We start from the raw sequence: 21,907 nt of genomic DNA on the forward strand, positions 1-21,907 counted from the left end.
ACAGAGGAGCCTGGTGGGCTGCCGTCTACGGGGTCACACAGAGTAGGACATGACTGAAGTGATTTAGCATCAGCAGCAGCAGCCAAAACCTTAAAATCTTGTCCAGGGATGCTTTTGCACTGAAATGGCTTCTTGGAAGAATTGTCACAGAGACCATAGGCCTGCAAAATCTAAAATATTTGCTAACTGATCCTTTACAGAAGAGATGTTTTCAGGGTGGTTCAGAATAGTCTTTGTATTTCCTATTATCAGTCTCTAGATGGCAGAAAAGAGTCTTAAATTGGGGTATGTGGAGCGACCGCAGCCCCATAGAAGGTATACAACTTACATTTCCAATTAAATCATCCCCTAAAAGTCCAACAGTGCAAAACTTTTTGCTCTATGAGTCCAATAAAACCAAAAATTAAACTTATAGAACTGAAATATTCATTTAGTCTGGAACTAACAACCTTCCAACAGTAAAAACATTTTTCTATATGTGTTCAATAAATGAAAAATTATGTGTCTAGAAGAAACTAAGACTCACTTAGCCTAGAACTAATGTCTGCACTGAAATTTTGTATCTATCAAATTCTGCTTAAAATAAATATTATGTAAATCTGCATTATTAAAGAGACTTCTCCGTTCCTCCAGCTTTACTGAGGTACAATTATATTTAAAGTGGACAGCATGATGATTTGATATAAGTATAGACTGTAAAATGATGCATAGCATCTCAATCAAGTTAATAATCACTTCACATAGCTACTCTTTTTCTTTTCTTTTTTGTGGTATGAAGGTTTAAGGTCTATTCTCAGCACATGTCAGTACAATGTTATTACAATGCAGTGCTACTACTACAGACCCCTTGTAGACATATCCTCAGAATTTACTAATCTCATACCTGAAAATATGTACCTTTTCCACCTCTGCCTATACTCCCCACCCTCCAGTGCTTAGCAACCATCACTCCACTCTCTGTTTCTTTAGGTTTGACTTTCTGTTTAGATTCCACCTAAGGGGTGAGATCATGCAGTATTCATTTTTCTCTGACTTATTTCGCTCAGCACAATGCCCTCCATGTTCATCCAAAAAAATGAAGTCACTCAGTTGTGTCCAGCTCTTTGTGATCCCATGGACTGTAGCCTACCAGGTTCCTCTGTCCATGGGATTTTCCAGGCAAGCATACTGGAGTGGGTTGCCATTTCCTCCTCCAGGGGATCTTTCCAACCCAGGGATCGAACCCAGGTCTCCTGCATTGCAGGCAGACACTTTACCATCTGAGCCACCAGGGAATTCCAGGTTGTTGCAAATAGCAGGACTTCCTTCTTTTTCATGGCCAAGTAACATTCCTTATATATGTATACTATATTTTCATTTGTCATTCGTCCATCAACAAACACGTAGGTATTTCCATGTCTTGGCTCCTCTTGGTTTTTCATGTTTGTGTATCCTAAAGAATTCACCCCATATCTTCTAAAATAATGACATTTTCCCAGATATCCACATACAACCATGCACCTGAGAACTAACAGGGAGTCTGTACTATCAGTTAATAACCAGTGAATATTGAAATTTCCCCATTTAATCTCAAAAGAATTTGTCTTTTAACTGGGATGTGATCCAGAGTTGGGCTTCTCATCTATCTGCAGGCTTCCTTGCTTCTCCTTCGAAGTAGAATGGTCTTTGCCCACAACCTCCACACATACTTCTTTTTCAGAATGCTGATTTTCGAAGAGACCAAGTCTCTTCCCTTACATTCTATATTCTGGACTTAATGACTGCTTCCCTGTGGAGTCAATTAAACCACATTCCTGTCCCTTATATTTCCTGGAAATTGGAGGTTAGGTCTAAAGCCTTAACAATACTGTGCTTCGTTCCCCACACTGCATCCAGCCTAGAAGTCTGAAAGGTCAAGGGACCCCACTCTAGCAAAATTTGTTTGGATCAACTGGTCAAGGTGCTGACTACCCCAGAAGGAGCTTTTCCCTTTGCAATTAGCAAATGATCAGCAAGCTTACACTCTGTCATCCTTGCAAACAATCTTCCTCCAAGGAGCCTCTTTAAGTCATGGTTTCAATTTGTGAACAGATTTAAGTATCTCATGAAGAAATGATAAATGGTAGTTTTCTAATTCTATCACTCCTTTCCCTTCATTAGCTAGTGTCATTCTGTCAAGAGGAGTTTTCCCTCATTAACCGAGAATGGCCTAGAATTCCTTCTTAAAAGTCAAAGCAAATGTTGGGTTCTTTACCTTGAATTCTCATTTTTATAAAAGACTTTGGGATAATAGTCAACTTCAACTGAAGCACATTAAATCCCTCTCTCTCTCTCTCTCTCTCTTTCTCTCTCTCTCTCTCACACACACACACACACCATGGATTCATGTATTTTCACTTTTACATTTTAATGATCACTCAGTTCTTTTTGACGCTCAGTTTGTCCTCTGTTTGCCCTTGAGAGCTCCCTCCCACAGATGCTCTGACATGTCCATCTTATGCTTTGCTGTAAAACATTCTCCCTAGTCTCCTTTCTCAACCAAGACTATGTGTCTGCTCTTTCCTGCAAACAGCAGCTTCCCTCCACTTCATCCTAGCAGCACCTCCACCTGAAACAACACCTCTTCCCTCCAGACTGTGTGGCAGGCAGAGACCATGTCCCCATCTCCACCAAAGCCCGGCTGACCCACCAGTGAGCATCAGAAGAAACTTAGCAGATGCTCAGGGCCCAGTAGGGTCCTCCCGAGGGCTCCAGGATTATCTTATGGAATCTTCAAATGTCCAGCAATGCCTCTTAACCTGGCGTAGTAGTCGTTGTGGGGAATGGCTTCCTGGAAGAACTGGGAACTGGTACAGATAGAGTCCGACCAGGTGTCCTGCGGTGAAGAAGGCAGCAGGATGCAGAGATAGCCGAACAGCAAGGGGTCAAAGGTCCGGCACCAGGACCACCAGGTGCATAGGCCCAGGAACACGAAGAAGTACACGGACGAGGTCAGAGAGGGCAGCATCATCCCTGTGGGAGTGGGGGGGGGTGCTTGTGTGAGAAATGCTGAGAGGAGGAAATCCCGCACAGCTCAGCCCCCGTCACTGTTGGGGATGAAGAGGAATTCCTCCAATGCTGGTAGTAAAATTCACCACACTCTCTTGATGAAATCAAAATTAGTGCTATTTGTATTGTGAAAAAAAAAGTCATAAGTAAAGTGAAATTTGTAAATATGGGGAAATATCAGATGATGAAGAAATCTTACCTGTGGCACTTGAGCCCTATCAACGAACATTCGCTTCTCCAACCAGTAGAATTTGGCATGTTTGCTTGCCTGTTTCCATCTTTCTATTCCCCCCCAGTTTTTCAGGAATACTGTATCCGTGATAAATTTTTAAAATAATGATTTACTTTTGCTTGTCTGTTGACAAGGGTCCATGATAATATTGCATTCTGTGGCAGATAAAACCTCACTAAACCTTTGTCCTGCCCAACAAAATGTGATTTGCTCTATCACTAAAAGTGGAAAGGTCAAATGAAATCATTCCTTCATAGGCATTTAAAAACTTTGCAGGGAGCATTTTGAAATAACTTCTCATTAAAGTCCTGAGTTACATTTCCTGAGAAATACTCTTCACTTGTCTATCTTTTAACTCTCCTATGGAAAAAGAGTTGCTTCATCTCATGAAACTTCACAGAAGCAGGATGGAATAATTTTGCAGCAGCTATGGGGCAATGGGGACAGGGCAAAAATGGAGATAAGATATTTATGGAAGGAGCAGCCTGAAGCCAACAGGGAGAGGTAGTGGGCATGTGTGCTGGGAGATTACCATCTAACTGGGGAAGAAAAACGCTATCCTGAAGAGTTAAATTAAGAGACCTAATGACTCAATGTAAACAGACAAGCTTCCGAAAGCCCATGTGTAACTCTGGACAGGGACAGAAAAGGGTCCTCTGTCACAGATCACCTACAGGCTCTGAGGGAGGTGAACAGTGGTCCTGTTGGTCACGTAGAAAACATCACCTAACTACTAAGGGAAAACACTGCTTTACAGAGGTTAACAGAAACCATCTAATACATAAAACCTACAACTGGATGGGAAAAGCTGTGTGTGTGTGTGTGTGTGTGTGTGTGTGTGTGTGTGTGTGTGGTTTGTACATGTGGCCAGTTTCACAAAAGCTACAGTTATGATTTTGTTGCTGTGTAATAGAACTGTTTCCTGCTTTCATCATTGGCCAGCTTGCTCCCTGTGCGCCCCAGGACTTGGAGGTTCTCACCTGATGAACCCAGTAAAATCTTCAAGACAGCCTTTCCTGCAGTGGTTATCATGTTGCCAATAAACTCTCTCAGCTTAGAGGCCATGGAGGCCAACCTGCAGAAGAGTTTTAATTTTGTGCTTTCCTCCAAGTCACCTTCAGTACCATCTCCTTCATCTAAATCCTCTTCATAGATCAGGACCTCTTCGGAGTCTATTTTTCCTCCTCCAGCCTAAATAAGTGAAAAAAAGAAAACATTGCAGTCTCTGCCTATCCACCCAGAATATTATATGGTTTGTAATTTACTGGTATTTCAGTGAGGTGAATTTCAGAAATGAGGAAAAAATGCAGACTACCCCTCAACCACGTAAGCCTCCTCAGGTCTCTGATGGTCCCTGTGTGAAGCCCAAAAAACTTTGATTTTTTTCAAGTCATAAACAAGAAGCATCACTAATCACAGGGTCCCCAACAGCAGATCATCTCACCTACATGAGCTTTTTTTTTTTTTTTTTTTTTTACACATAGAAGCTGAAACTGTCTGAAACATCTATTCATAACTCAGCTTTCATCAATCTGGGTTTGATTCCTCAGATTTACTTAGTTTGCCACTAAGGTGATGGGAAGTTTGATGAATGGGCTTAAACAGAAAGGATGGGCCAGATCAGCACTGAGGAAATCCCTTTTCTTTCTGGAGTTTATCTTTGTTCACTATTTTAGTATTTCCTGCCTATGGGAAGACGAGTGGTCCTGGCTTCTTGGCTAAATAAACAGTCCCTTCCTATCTCATCCTTTTAGAGAATCGTGCACAGGTCCAATCCCAGGCCTCATGGGCCCTCAGGACCATCACTAGAGATTCAGAAGGAAACACATGCACAGCGCACACATACTTCCATGGATTATTTTAAACGGTGTATACCATGGACATTTTTTTGTCCATTTTTAAAGACTACATAAGAATTTTTTGGATAATTACAATCTCTCCCTGGAAAGGTTAGGATTTTTTAAAGGAATTGTAAACTATCCCCTTAAGACAAAAGGAGCCTGTCTCAGATTCAGGACAGGCTTCAAGACAGCAGCTTCTGCAGAGTCAGACAACTCTGGGACCCAGATCAGACATCGAGTCCAAGCAGTACCCATTTGCTTCATTTTCCCATTTTAAAGTTTCTTTCTTTAACATTTTTTTTTTGAATGAAAGATCCTTTAAACTCCTTTGTGCTTTACAGTTTCAAAGATTTCGCGCATATGATTTCATCTAATTCTATAATAAGTCTTTTCCCCCTACCCCACTGCTAACTACTAGTTTGTTCTCTATGCGTGCATGTCTGCTTTTTTGTTGTTGTTTCATTCACTAGCTTGTTGTATTTTTTTATAGTTCACATATAAGTGATATCAAGCAGTACTTATCTTTCTCTGACTAATTTCACCAAGCATAATGCCCTTCAAGTCCATCCATGTTACTGCAAATGACATTATTTCATTTTGTGGCTAAGTAATATTCGTTGTGTATATATACACATACCATATCTTCTTTACCCATTCTTTTTCTGTACATGAATGCTTGGGTGGCTTCTGTGTCTTGGCTGTCGTAAATAGTGTTGCTGTGAACACTGGGGTACCTATTTATTTTCCAATTAGTGTCTTTTTTCAGATATATATTTATATATACATATATATATTTCTTGATATGCTTAGTTCAGAATTATGTAATATTGACTGCCTGTGTCTGAGCTTCGATCTCATTGGAGGAGAGGCTGGTGCACAGCTCAGTAAGTACTGAGTGACTTGAGGGCTCAGACCTGCTGTTTACCTAGGTGGGTACAGGCCATTTGGGACTTACATTAGCTGTTGATGAAGCCAAGGCTACAGGATGCACTCCCATCCCTGTGTGTGCATACACACACACACACACAGACACAGACACAGACACACATGTGCATCATACATACACACACACACATACACACACGAGGATATAATCCCAGGCTATTCAAGTCCATATAACCAAATCGGGTTTTGCATTATACTGTATTTCATCACAGCACATTTGTACTTTTTCTGGAAGGGAGAAGAATGTCTCAGGCTTATGCATGAAGATTTTTCTATCTGCTCAGAGCCCAGTAGGCCTCAGTGTCAGTAGTAAGGAACAGAAGAGCACACACACTAGCAAGAGATAGAAATAAGTTAACAACTAAATATCTCACAGTGACACTTGCTATTCCAAGAATTAAAACAGAGTGATGTGATTGAGAGAGTCAGGGTGGCTGTTTTAGATTCTGAGTTCAGGGACAGCCTCTCTGAGGAAGTGACATTTAAGCTGAGTACTGACTGTCACAGAGCCACCAGCCATGTGAAAATTCTAGCCAGAGCCTTCCAGGCAGCAGGAAGGGCTGGTCAAGCCTCCATAACACATCCCCAGACCCACTTCCTCTTCCACTTGCTCCTCCTCCTCACTGTCAGCTGATGCCCCTGCATCCCACGCTGTAGAGACATGAGGGCTGAGCTCCAGTCAGTGCAACACCAGCAGCCCCACCTGTATGCAGATGCTCAGCCGCTGCCTGGATTGATAGGAGAGCTGCAGGGCTGGAGTACCAGGAGGAAAGCCTGCCACCTCCTGCCCTGCATCACCTACAGAGGGAGTTTCAAAGCAAAACTCTCCAAGAGATGGCTGGACTCAGAGCAGTACTTGCCCAACACTTCACTTCTCTTGAACTCAAGCTAAGAGGACTCTGATCGCCAACCACTCCACCCAGTGAGAGGGACAATGGGGATCTCTTTTCCAGAGTGACTCCAGTGGCTGCAGAGGAGGAAGAGCAGGGGTACCTCTGCATCCAGGAGGCTGTGCTGATGGAAGAAGGGGTGGGGAGTAGAGCTGAAGAGGGTTCACATCTTGGGTAAGCATCTTGTAGGTCCAGTCAGCAGATCCTGGTTGGTAAATTTTGCATGGTGGGGGGAGGGATGGAGGAGAATCAGAAGGAGCTCTTGTCTTAGTGGATGAGATCAGGACAACCAACCATAGAGCAAGTAGGGAAGCCACACGGGGGCAGCTAGTGAGGAACCTGGAGTGTAGACAGAGGTGAGAATTGGAGAGGTCTACCTGAGGCTCACTGTCAAAGTGGGTTCTGATGAGGTGACCTAAAGAGAACACAAAGCTGACTACCTGTTGGAGTTGCCACACCTGGGACCAGTCTCTCTCTCCATCTTTATCCTCAACTCTTGGCCCAGAAACATCCACACAGGGAACCATGCAGAGAACCTGGAATCCACAGGCTCTCTGCCTTGGGATGTGCTGTCCCCACACCGGGGAAGCCCCTCCCAGCGTCCTAGGCCCCAGCTCCCAAGCTAGCCTTCTTTCAACTTCTCCATCTCCCAAAGCTGAGTTGTTGTGGGGACTGATCCAGGGATGCTGTTGCTATGACACCCACATCACCACACACACGGGCATTTGTTGCTTAATAGTCCTGTCACAACAGGTGGGCAACATGCTAAAAATGCCTCTAGAGGAAGAAAATTAGTCCAAAACCTTCAGTCTCCCTACTTGACCAAGAATATATAGAGAGGGAACACAGCTAGGGTTGCCTGGGTCACAGTCAGAAACACACTCTTAACCTTCACAATAAATGACTTATTGCTCAATTACAGAATTGCTATGGATGTAGATTAAATCAGATAGAAATCTTTAGTCAAGAACCTTCTCAAATTTAGATGAATGTATTTCCCTGACCTCTCCTGGGTGGGACAGGGACCCTCTGATTTTTATAAACAGACCAGTGTACTTGAGGTTTTTCAGCATTTTTGTACCGGAATCCCTGGGGCTTTGAGTTGAAAACACTTTTAAAACTGCCAAACTGAGAGGGAGCCAAAAGTGAGCCCCACCATCCCAGCTGGGGCCAGAAGTGCCAATAGTCAAGTCAGGCTGGTCTTCTCTCCTAAACGATCCATCTGGAGCAGCATAAACACTAACATCCTGGAAGCCCCTCAGCTCACTCACCAGCAAGCAGACTGGGTTGCTGGAGCTGAAATCTGTCCCCACACTGGAACACAACTGGATCCTGGCCTTGGAGCTAAGGAGTGAGTGCTAAGTTGCTTCAGTCCTGTCTGACTGTTTGTGACCCCATGGGGTGTAGCCTGCCAGAAAAGAAATCCCAGGGCTGATCTCCTTCAGAATGGACTGGTTGGATCTCCTTGCAGTCCAAGGGACTCTCAAGAGTCTTCTCCAAAATCACAATTCAAAAGCATCAATTCTTCTGCACTCAGCTTTCTTTATAGTCCAACTTTCACATCCGTATATGACTACTGGAAAAACCATAGCCTTGACTAGACAGATTTTTGTTGTCAAAGTAATCTCGGCTTTTTAATATGCTGTCTAGGTTTGTCATAACGTTCCTTCCAAGGAGTAAGCGTCTTTTAATTTCATGGCTGCAGTCACCATGTGCAGTGATTTTGGAGCCCCCCAAAATAAAGTCTGCCACTGTTTCCACTGTTTCTCCATCTATTTGCCATGAAGTGATGGGACCGGATACCATGATGTATAAGCACAGTTAAATTGTTCCCTGTTCCATTTGGAAGCATGAATATAGAGATGTATGCTTTTGACCAACTCTTACAGAGCAATAAAAGTTTAATAAAGGACAGACTAAGATAGACCAAGTTAGTTGGCAGCAACCTGCCTAGGCTAGCCAGGACAGCAGGCCTGAGGAGCTTTAATTAAACAATCCTTGTACCATCACACATTCACCTGCCTCCCAGAGATTTTGACTAAACACATCTGGGGTGCAGTTTGCACCTGGACCTTTACAGACTCTCAGGTCAAGGTTAGTTCAAGGTGGTGATGAAGGAAGAAGCTGAACCCACCTCCTCCCATGGGTATGACAAATATGTCCATGGGAGGACATAACTAAAATATGCAGTTACACATGGGTCGATTCTCCCCAGACAGGACCTGAGAACTAGCTGAGCATCAGATCCACAACAGAGGATAGGAAGGGCCACACCTAGGCAGGTAGGGGAGTCATGAAGTTGAACTTGCCCCGAGATAAGTGAAATGCCCACAGTGTGACACCTGTTGAGACTGTGTGTAAGGGACAGTCATTTGTGAATCCAAAGATGTCTACTGGAGGGTAGGGGAAGGAAAATGCTGCCCAGAGACTGAGGCACCATTGTGCTCCCACCTAAGTCAAGTCATCCTCCCCCTGTCTTCCCCAAACAAGGGAGCAAGTCCGGCCCCCACACCCTCTGGCTGAGCCCAGCAGGAGCATACACAATGCATATGGGGACATGCCCTGGTGGCCAGTAGGACTGGAGACCCTGAGGCCCATGGGACAGTAACAACCAGAGAGAGAGCTCTTATCAGGCCACCACCCCCAGGCACCGCAGGCCAATAGACAAACACAACCCCAAGCTTCCTGTGAAAAAGATCCATCTGTGCAACCTAGAGCCTCAGGTTTCCCTCATACCTGGAGGTGAAGGACGGGCCCCCAGGGAAGTAAGCTGTGAGACATCATCCTCAAACACCTATGGCCTTGCTGCCACTCAGCCAGACTCCAGAAGAAGCTTGTGTAGCCCTCAAGAGTCCCAATTTCTGCAATTGTCACCCAGAGGACACCTCCAGATCCTATATCTGGAGAGCAGCAGGGATTACAATCGTGGCCCCAGGACTGTATGTGTCTCCACACTTTAGAAGTTGCTGCTGCCTGAAGGCCTGGCTTCAACCTGAGTGCTAAAGGAGAAGCTCTACCCCCTTGAGCCACAGGCCTTCAGCAACAGGGCCACTTCAGGAATAAATCAGGTGTATAGACAACTACAAAGATTTGAGAAATAGCCAATCAAAGGTGGTGCTAATAGTGAAAAACCCACCTGCCAGTGCAGGAGACATGAAATGCAGGTTCTACACCTGGGTTAGGAAGATCCCCTGGAGAAGGAAATGGCAATTCACTCCAGTATTCTTGCCTAGAGAATCCCATGGGCAGAGGAGCCTGGTGGGCTACAGTCCCTGGGGTCACAAAGAGTCAGACACGACTGAAGTGACTTAGTACAGAGAGCCTGGTGGGCTACAGTCCCTGGGGTCACAAAGAGTCAGACACGACTGAAGTGACTTAGTACAGAGAGATGAGCTAAGTAAGGGTTGAAGAAGAAGGATCATCACCTACACAAGGCCACACCTTTAAGACTGAGAGGCAGCAGTTTTGCCTACTTCATAGAAACAGAAATATGTTATATAAAAAAAGACAAAAACCTCAGAAAAAGACCTTAATGATATGGGGATAAGTAATCTCTTTGATAAAAAAATTCAAGTGAAGTGAAATTTGCAGAGTAATGTCTGACTCTGTGACTACATGGACTATAGCCTACCAGGCTCCTCTGTCCATAGAATTCTCCAGGCCAGAATACTCGAATGGATAGCTGTTCCCTTCTCCAGAGGATCTTCCCAACTTAGGGATTGAACCCAGGTCTCCCACATTGCAGGCAGATTCTTTACTACCTGAGCCACCAGGGAAGTACAAAGAATTCAAAGTAATGGTCAAAAGATGCTCCCTGACCTTGGGAGAAGGATGAATACAGTGAGAACTTCAACAAAGACTTTGAATACATAAAAAGAGAACCAGTTAGAGCTGAAGAAATTAAGAAAGCATTCCTGCTTATAATTGCATCCAAAAGAATAAAATACCTAGGAATAAATTTAACTAAGGAGGTTCAAGACCTATACTCTGAAAACTGTAAGACACTGATGAAAGAAAATTAAGATGACACAAATAAATGGAAAGATATACCATGCTCAAGGATTGGTAGAATTAGCATTGTTAGAAAGACCAGATCACTCAAAGCAATATGCAGTTTCAATGCAATATCAAATGGTAAAGAATCTGCCTGCAATGCAAGAGACCCAGGTTTGATTCCTGCACTGGGAAGATCCACTGGAGATCCACTGGAGAAGGGAATGACTACTCCAGTATTCTAGCCTAGACTTGCCTGGAGAACCCCATGGATACAGGAGCCTGGGGGGTTACACTCCATGGAGTCACAAAGAGTCAGATATGACTGAGCAACTAAGTGCACGTGCGCGTGCGCACGCACGCGCACGCACACACACACACACACACACACACAAGTAGCAATGGCATTTTTCACAGAACTAAAACAAAAAATCCTAAGAGTTTTTATGGAACCACAAAAACCTCCAAAGAGCCAAAGCAATCTTGAGAGAGAACAAAAATGAGATGTATCATACTCTTTAATTTTAAACTATATTACAAACCTACAGAAATCAGAATGGTACTGGGACAAAATGCATACACAGAAATCAATGGAACACAATAGAAAACCCTGAAAAAAACAAAACCCATCCATTTACGGTCAATTAATCTATGACAAAGGAGGCAAGAATACACAATGGAGAAAAGACAGTCTCTTCAGTGCTGTTGGGAACACTGGACAGCTACCTGCAAAAGAATGAAACTAGACCACTCTCATACCATATGCAGAAATAAATTCAAAATTAATTAGACACTCATTCCACCTGAGAACTGGCACAGTGCTCTGAGCAGAGCTCAGGCTCTGTAAAAAAGTTTTGACTGGAGGGCGAAATGATGGATGGATGGACAATGAGGTGGACGGAGGGATGGGAAAGGAAAGCAGTGGATTCCAGGGCAGCCACTGCACTGCTCAACTTTTTGACATTTCAATAACAAGGACATGCATTTTCTTTGCATCTTAGTTCATCACAAGTAATTATTTGGGTCCTGAACCTTGACCGACACTTTTAAGCAACATGTGCCTTCAAAACTGTGGCTTTTTGTCATCACTCCCTGAATTCTTTACTTCTAGAGGGAGTACAGCAGTCAGAAGAGTTAAATTTAGCTGGTTCTGATCAGAGAAAATGGGCGGTTCAGGGTCAGTAATGATGTCTGTAACCAAAGACCAACAGAGAGGGGTGACAGAGTCTGATCCAGAAAGCCAGAATCCAGAGGATGTTAAGCAGGTGATTCTGGACTAGATCTCAGGTGGGGACTGAGCAGATGCCTAATGATCAACAAAATTAATATATGCTATAATATATTAATTATACTATACTCTTTATTAGCCATTAATGCTCTTTCATTCTTTGTTTCTTGCTCTCAAAAAATAGCAACTAGAACTTCAAATCTGAAGCTTGACATGCAGGCCAGATAGCCACTTTCTGTGCCAGACACCACAGTAATCTAAATGACTTTAGGTATTATGAAGGGGTTGCAGCTTTGAGATTCAGGAGGAATGTCTAGATAACATTATTGAGATTTAAATGCTGCATCCCTGATTCTTAATGGATGGGTGATGTCTTACACCAAAATATTTATATCATTCATATTGGATTTGTTAGACTATATAGAAGAGGCCACTTGCAACAGACTAAGTCAAGACTAAAATTCCTATTTGAATAAACATTTATCATAAATTTTCAAACATTTATCATAAATTTATCAAACATTTTTCATATTAAACTACTCTCCATTTTTTTTGAAATAAAGCCTGAAATCTCATTAAATAGCTAGAAAGAGCTGCTGCTAGTGCTGCTGAGTTGCTCAGTCGTGTCTGACTCTGTGTGACCCCATAGACAGCAGCCCACCCGGCTCCCCCATCCCTGGGATCTCAAGGCAAGAACACTGGAGTGGGTTGCCATTTCCTTCTCCAATGCATGAAAGTGAAAAGTGAAAGGGAAGTTGCTCAGTTGTGTCTGACTCTTAGCGAGCCCATGGACTGCAGCCTACCAGGCTCCTCCATCCATGGGATTTTCCAGGCAAGAGTACTGGAGTGGGTTGCCATTGCCTTCTCCGAGAAAGAGCTAGAAGCACATAAATATGCAGATACTATCAACTTGGTGAAATTACTGATGTCATTGGTGTTTAATTGCACAGATAACCTTTTTATACGATTTAACTCTCATAATGCAACTCATTTTTTTAAGACTTAAGAATCTGAATCTTTCAGTTATGATTCAATCTGCTTCAGAAGTCAATCTGCTTCTGAATTAAAAGGAACAAATAAACAAGACCACAGGTATGTCAGCTGGCAAAGAATCTTTTACGGCACTTGGGGAGTTTGTTCTTGACCGAGGTCTGCTCTCTGTAAAATTCAAGAACAGGACAAAGCCTCCTCCTGCACTCCATGCCTGCTGTTTTTTTTTTTTTTTTTTTTCGGGAGAATCCTTGGATTTGTGATGCCCTTTAAAACAGTGAACTTGAGCTTCATTATCAAGTCCATGGAGATTCAGGAAGAATCCTGAGCCTTCTCCAGGGATTACTTGCTACTCTGAATCAAAGCTGGATTTGAAAAGCAATTTTCCCAGGCACCAGAGGGTTGATTAATCTGCCATTTCTCCACTGAGGTAAATGAAAGAAGAAGCAATGCCAGCAAACACTGTCCTTTCAAAGATCTTCAAAAACCAAGCAATCTAGAACACAAACAGTAAGATTTATGAGTTGCAGGAAGTATGTCAGGGACTTCAAAATAAAATAAATTCTCCTGGTTATTTTTGCCATGTATTTCTATTCTTTTCAGACTCCAGCCAGATGATTCTCCAGTAAGAAAAATTTCCTCCTGGATTCATCTCTGGATAGTCACTCTAACCTGCTCCCTGGGCCACCTGGGGCTGGAATGTACTGAGACTATGGAAATTAATATCTAAATTAGGCCCAAACAGTAACCTAGAGGGAACTCAACCTTATAGTAATGATATTTAGTATTTTTAATATTAAGGGCTTTTCTGGTAGGTCAGATGGTGAAGAATTTACCTGCAATGCAGGAGACTCGGGTTCAATATCTGGGTTGGGACGACCCTCTGGAGGAAGGCATGGCAACCCACTCTACTATTCCTGCCTGGAGAATTCCATGGACAGAGGAGCCTGGAGGGCTACAGTACATGGAGTTGCAAAGAGCCAGACATGACTGAGTGACTAACACTTTAATACTTTCATTTTCAAAGCTTCCCAAAAATAATGTTTAGAGAATCTACCCCTTTTATCATTAAATAATGTAATCAATAATATATAGGGTGCAGATATTTAAACAAATTTCAAATGAGAGAGAGGTATCATGATCCCATCTTGGAAAACCGAGGGGAATCAGGAAGGAAACATGATTTTAGTATCAGTCAGTGACATCGTGTCTCTTCTTCACTAGATGGGTGACCTTGACCTAACGTCCCTTATCTTTCATAGTCAGTGCAGGTTTTCCTAGTTTTATGGCAAAACAATGTTTGAACTGGAGACAGAAGTTCTTTCTGTAGGAAGCTTTGTAATGCAGTCGTGGTTGTCCGTTACTGATGGCAAGGAAGGAAGTCATTTACTGAGTGAGTTGGCCTCAAACACACCCTCCAAATTATCTTTCTCTCATTCTAAGAGACTCTGAATTTGACATTTTTGCGATTGTTCTACTTCCTTTCAAACTGGAGAAGAGCAGAGGGAGGCAAGCAGGTGACCCTTTATTAAGTCCTCAGGACAATCTCCACTTTGCAGAAGAAGAAAAAGGATAAACAATTTTCCCAACATCACACAGCTTCCAAGTCTGACTTCAGAGTCAACTCAGTTCCCAGTAACTATCCCTTACCCTCCATCTACAATATAAGGAGAATTGAAAACAAGCCTTGCCTTATAAATAATAATAATGAAAAACCCTAAGTCCAGAGAGCTTGAGTTAATGGGTTTATTTTAACTGAATCTGGAATAAACAGGGTGATTGTTTAAGCCAGATGATTTTTCAAAACTGTAAATACTATAAAATAAATTTCAAATGTAAAAGCGGAGGTTAAAATTTTAAATTCTGTCTTAACCAGAAGAAAAAGCATCTTCATAGTTCTATCTATTTCTAGGACACTGACAAGTGTTGTATAGTTTGTGAACTTGAATGCAAGGGATGGGTAGTTATGACCTTGCTGTAATGATTTTTTACACCGTGTACCCTTTTTAACATTTACCTTAAAAACAGCAGAATATGCATATGCTGCAGTATTGTATATTTTTTACTCACAAGGATTTTATGCAATGACATCATCTCTAGTCTGCAAAGGTTTATGGAATCATATTCACTTTTTCTTCATCATTGTATTCTAATAAATATCAAAGGAAAATGCTGTTTATTTGTGAAGCATACACATTATTTGCCATAACTGAGAACGTTCTTTCTTTGATGCCATTGTGGTTACCATTCTAGTTGAAATAAGTAATTTCAACTAACTTCAGTTTTATAGGTTTAATTTCTTGCCAAAGCCTATAAATGAAAAACTCAGTCTTAGGTCAAATGTCCAAATACAGTCTTTTAAGGAATTTTTTTCTCTGTAAATTTTATCTTTCAATTACTAGATCAATTACTTTTTAAGTCACTGTCACCTAGACTCATATGACAAAATGCAAAATATTAGAACAAACGGGTCAGGGACAGAGTGACAGCTGTATCCTGTGCTTCCATTTGCCATGGAGTAAAATCTGACGTGTCCCCTGATCCAGCTAAAAATTCACAAATGTTTTACTCATTCTTACACTTTTCCAAATGCATGCATTTTTTCTCTGGAGTGCTTGAAAAACTACCTCGATGGAAGCATGCAGATTTAACCACTGACTCAGAATGGCAAGGTGCACGGACTGGAAACTTCCTTCAAGGTAGAATTACTTTTTTTTTTTTCTCTGACAACTGCCAGGTGTTACTTCTCTAAGAATGTTGCAGTAACTAATTATCTAGAGCATGGGCCATGACACGAACTTGAAAGGCTCCCAGTGTGAGTTAAGGGAGAATGGTAATGAAGAGACACCAGGTCAAGCCCAGGCCCTTAGGGTTAATGCCTCTCACAGGGCAGCCCTCACGTCCCTGGACTTGTTTCCTCATGGCCAAGTGCAGGTGAGAAAGCACATGCATGAGGACCACATGAGGTGTGCAAAGTAACCACACAACATAAGAGGACATGAAGCTCTGTGAACACACTCTTACTGTCACAACCTACAAGGCCCCAGAAATCAAAGCAGGAAGATGCCCAGAGTCAGACTTACTGAGTCATCGTTCTCAAACTTCGGGTTACACTGTACAGCCTCTTCGGCCACTGGCTTCTGAACAATGCTCTTACAGACCAGTCAGATGGTCAGGTTGGTGATGAACATGTCCATGTCAGGCACAAACACTTGGATTGCATTGCCAGCATTGGCTCCCTTTAACCAATGGAGGGGGGAAAAGGGAGGAGGAAATCCAGTTGTTTTGATATTGCTATGGTTAAACTGTCACAGAGTATGTTTGAATCTTCTTAAGACTTAAAGAATGCTCAGTTTCTGCCTGGAAGTTATCAGAAAGCTTTTCTCTGACTCCAGTATTACATAACCTACTAAGAGTCAGGAAGCTTTCAGGGAGTTTCAGAAACAGCATGCAGAACCCGAAACCAACTCTTAAACCAACTCTTAAAATGTGCTGATGAACTAAACTGTTATTAAATAAGCCACTTGTCCAGGACAGGCAGGTGTTTATAATCAGGTGGGAGCAGTTATAGACTGGATGTACACAAGCAGTCCTGGAAGTAAATCCAAGTTTAGAGGGAAAACAGAGAAGACATTCTAGCTGTCCTTGAACAGGAGCCCTTCATTACTTTGAACGCTGAATCAATTTTGTTTTCCATCCTGTTCTAAGAAAAGGCAGGTTGCTAACAGAGAGATTTGGTCCCAGTGTCAGCAGGACCTGGTGGCTGTGTTTCACTGGGACCTTCCCCTCATCCTGTGCTCCCCCCTGCCTCGAAGAGATAATGCTGTTCATCTTCTTTATTGCACAGGACTCAAATGAAAGTGACCCAGTGTGTATCAGAGCTACAACGTGTTTAGGGAAAAGCAGCAGAAAATAGGAAGCTATGTCATGTGAAGTAAGTAAGTAAGTAAGTAAGTAAAGTCACTCAGTCGTGTCTGACTCTTTGTGACCCCATGGACTGCAGCCCACCAGGCTCCTCAGTCCATGGGATTCTCCAGGCCAGAATACTGGAGTGGGCGTGAAGATACGTATTTTTCAAATACACTTCATGTGATGAAATACATACTGTCATCATTTACATTGGATATATGATGTATTTGGGTAAAAGCATAATAAATAGCAAGACCCCTATCACCTAGAAATAACCATGTTGACATTTTAGTGAATTAAAAAAAATCATATGATATTGCTTCTATGTGGAATTAAAAAAAATGATATGAACTATTTACAAAACAGAAATAGACTCACAGACAAAGAAAACAAACTTCTGGTTACCAAAGGGGAAAGGTGAGCGGAGAAGTATAAATTTGGAATTTGGGATGAACATAAACACAGCACTGTGTATAAAATAGATAAACAACAAGACTACTGCATAGCACAGGGAACTCTACTCAATAGTTTGGAAACTATAAGAAACTATATACTACACATGCAAACTTCAAATTAACAAAACTAGGCTCATACTTGACTTATTGTTTTTTAAATAATGTGTTCATTTAATACATAACTCACATCTTGACAACTCACTGAAGCTTTTAAATCCTTTTTAATAGAAATTTATTTATTTTCATTGGAGGTTAATTACTTTACAATATTGTATTGTTTTGCCATACATTGACATGAATCTGCCACAGGTGTACATGTGTTCCCCATCCTGAACCCCCTCCCACCTCTCTCCCCATCCCATCCCTCTAGGTCATCCCAGTGTACCAGCCCCAAGCACCCTGTATCATGCATCAAACCTGGACTGGTGATTCGTTTCACATATGATAATATACATAAACCTTTACTACACTCACGGCCAGAGAGTAGTTACTTAACTAGTCCACTACTGTTGTACCTTTAGAATATTGCCATTTATTTGTTACCATAATATGAATGTAAGTCAAGTCTTCATTAAGTAAAGAATCTCTTAATCCAGGATCTTCTAGGAAAAATTCCCCAGACCAGTCTGACTGGCGTTTTATAAAAATGGTCTGGACAAGGATTTGTCTGTTAGAAGCCTGGGTTTTATACACGACTCTAAGCTTCTCTGAACAGAGAAACATGGAAGTGATGAGACATCCCTTTACCTCCATAAATAAAACATACATGATCATGTGACAGTTTTTATAAAATGGCAAATTCCTTGCACTTGGGTTAAGAGTAAGAGAAATCAAATAGGAAACCTTTATCCAAATGTATAATACTGTGCAAACTTCATCCAGACTTTACATTACTTATAAAATTCATAATCCAAATCCATAATAAGGAAATCTGATGACTGATTTCATCATAGGAAAACTGTAGAGGTTTTGCCTACTTTGCAAGTACATCTAATGTGATCAGACAGAGCAAAGGAGGATTCACATCATCAGAATGAGAATTTGGAGATCAAGGAGAGAGGCCAGCAGATGAAGGCCAGGCTGGGCAGGGAGGTGTTTCCTGGGTGGGGCTGAGGTCAGAGGAGCAGGCAGTCCCTCCTGAGTGGATTTGGGGGATAAATTATTGCAGCTCTTTTGCAGAAAAAAAAAGTGACCATGGCATTTTATGAGAAGCACAAACCAAGCCAACTGTAGGGAAAGAGTTCTCTGAGGAATGTACCCAAAGTCTCACCTGGCACAGTGGACCCAGGAGCCACCTGTGCCTGCTCCCTGCCCACAACCCCAACCTGCACTCTGTACATGGCTCTCAATTTGCAAACAGTGGTTTTGAGTCAACAGCCTCAGCTTTGTGCTCCTAGGTCCCCAAGAAGACACTCGATCACCCACGTAATGAAGAGAGTAAATGAAACCTGACTGCAAAGCAATTACTCCCCAGCCATAACAGAATGTGGCTCCCAGAACCAGGACTGGGCTGCAGTCCAGCTCAGAGTGGAATCCGTCAGCCACAGAAGTGCCAACCTGTTACCTGATGCTCTCATCCGAGCTCACAAAGAAGCACATTCAGAGCACTGCCAGCCCACAGGCTCCATGGACCTCCAGAAGATGATGGTATGGGCCGCGGACAAGGACCAGGTCAGAATCCACTTGATACGTCCTATGGGGATCATATTATCACTACAGTCTCCATCTTCACTGTCTAGACCAGAGTCTACTGAAGTACATTCATCAGAGTGCTGCTGCTGCTGCTGCTAAGTCACTTCAGTCATGCCCAACTCTGAGTGGCTCCATAGACGGCAGCCCACCAGGCTCTTCTGTCCATGGGATTCTCCAGGAAAGAATACTGGAGTGGGTTGCCATTTCCTTCTCCAATGCATGCATGCGTGCTAAGTCGCTTCAGTCATGTCCGACTCTGTGCGACCCTATGGACAGCAGCCCACCAGGCCCCTCTGTCCATGGGATTCTCTAGGCAAGAATACTGGAATGGGTTGCCATTTCCTTCTCCACATCAGACTGCTGGTCCTCAAAAATATTGCAAATTAAAACAAGACCCCCCCCCCCAAAAAAAAACAGTCTCTGGTCAAATAAGTGTTAGAAAATCACAATGATTATTATTATAGTAAAGAACTTGAGAAATTCTATAGAAAAACAATAAACTGGAGTTTATGTAAACCTCTGGACTTCCTGGGTGCCTCAGTAGCTAAAGAACCTACTTGCAATGCAGGAGATGTAGGAATCATGGGTTCGATCCTGGGGTCAGGGAGATCTCCTGGAGAAGGGTACAGCAACCCACTCTAGTATTCTTGCCTGGAGAATCTCATGGACAGAGGAGCCTGGTGGGCTGCTGTCCATAGGGTCGCACCGAGTCGGACATGACTGAAGTGACTTAGCATGCATGCATGCATTGGAGAAGGAAATGGCAACCCACTCCAATCACAAAAGAGTCGGACACACAAAAAAGAGTAGGGTCACAAAAGAGTCGGACACAACTGAAGCAATGGAGCTCACATGCAAATCTCTGCTTCCCAAATTTATCTGATCGCAAACCACTTCTTAAAGTTTTATCTAAAATCTATTACATTCTGCCGAGCTACTGTTCATGGCACGGGTTTTAGTAAATGCTGTTAGAGTCTCCTCATTGGTCTAAATTTTTTATCACAATGAATGGATACTTTGGAAACTGTACTTAGATGTAACTAATCTTCATATATTTGGTTTTGAATAAGCCCCTATTAACTACAGTGCCAGCAACACCTTATTTCTTTCCCTGATTCCCTCTCCCAGCTGTGCACCCCCTCTCCCAAATGTCCACCTGTTCCTGGGACATACTGGAAGAGACTAGAAAGTGCATGACAACTCACAAAGCTGCTCATGTCCCCAAGATCATTTGCAGACACCCATCTTCCTACAAGATGTCTCCACCCAGTGCTTGACCATATCTCCACGTCTCCCTTCACTACCTCCTCTTCTGAATGACTGTCACTTTGCCTCAGGGCGTCCCTCTGCCAACCAGGCCAAGCTGAACTTTTAGAAGCACAGTTTGGACTTGCTCACTGCACCGCCGATGAGAAAGGTCCATATTCCCAAGCTCACCTACGAGGCCTCTGTATTGCAGACGCATGTGCCTTGTCTCTTGCTATGATTTTCTTGGACCTCAAATTTCAGCCATGCTGGCTGCACATCCAAGCACAGGCAAGTGTTTGTCCCTCTGAGTCAGAGCACAGCCTTCTCCCTTGGACCACAAAGCCCTCCTCACACCCACTTCCATGTCATCCTTATCAGTCAAGACTCACCTCCTTCATCTTCACCGCAAAGCCCATCCACCTTCTGTTTCCTTTAGACCCCTAACACTCTATGTTGCTCACTTATTTGTGAATCTCTGTATCCAGGAGGACTATATACATAGGTATATATTATATTTGTATGTGTGTATGTGTGTGTGTGTGCTCTGAATACAGGTTGGCAGAATTAATGCTATCTCCAAATATTTACTCTTTCTTTCCTATGACAATAGTTTGTGCAAAGTTCTGCTGAAGAATTAGACTAGGTGTTTGCCACAGAGAGCCTCGTAATTCAGTTCAGGGAAGAAAAAGTACAAAGGATAGGATAGTCACTAGTGTCTGCAGAGCACCTGAGTATCAAAGGTTGATGAGTAACATCTTAGTTCTTTGGATGTGAGTTAATGGTCACAACTGGAAACTATAAACCATTAAAAATATATATGCATTTTTTGTATACACCAGAGAAAACATTTCAAGAACAAGAACTACTGATTATATCAAATGAACATGAAATAGCTTGATTTGGTCAGATTTTTTATTTATTCCAAAAATATTTATTATGCTTCTGTCGAGTGTCAGGCTCTCTCCCTTGGGCACTGAATGTTGGTTATGAAAGTGTGTCTTAAACACAGAGCTAAATCAGGAAGAGGTGTTGAGGCCGGGTCCTCCTTGCTGGAATCAGACTCTGGCAAAGCATCTGCACAACCAGAAGGGCTGAAGGCTTTGGAGCAAAGAACTCCCCACCATCACCACAGAACTGAGACCACGGAGGAAGTCATGATCTGGTGGCAGGAAGTGGGGCTGGGATGTGGACTTTCCATGGTGAGAGTAAGGTGTGGTACAGACATGACAGGTCACCCTGGAAGGCATGTGGGGTTTGTGCCTGAGAGAGGTCATGACTGGAGGGGCAGAGCAAGCGATTTCTTCTCATGTATGTTGGTTAAAGTCCATGGAGTAAGTCAGATGGTCCAGGGACTGCACAGAGTATAAATATTTATGGGAGGCTCCATAAATGAATTGTCAGTGTCCATTTCAGAGCATTTAATAACAAACTAAAATGTTTTAATAGCATAATTAATT

At 42.7% G+C, this 21,907-nt stretch overlaps 1 pseudogene; it reads right to left on the reverse strand.

Annotated features, from left to right (window-relative positions):
• The window catches only part of LOC102178890, a 62,367-nt pseudogene extending 41,501 nt beyond the window's left edge, over positions 1–20,866 (reverse strand).
• Between the last annotated feature and the right edge of the window lie 1,041 nt (positions 20,867–21,907).

Source organism: Capra hircus, unplaced genomic scaffold, assembly GCF_001704415.2.
Source record: "Capra hircus breed San Clemente unplaced genomic scaffold, ASM170441v1, whole genome shotgun sequence".
Taxonomy (NCBI): domain Eukaryota; kingdom Metazoa; phylum Chordata; class Mammalia; order Artiodactyla; family Bovidae; genus Capra; species Capra hircus.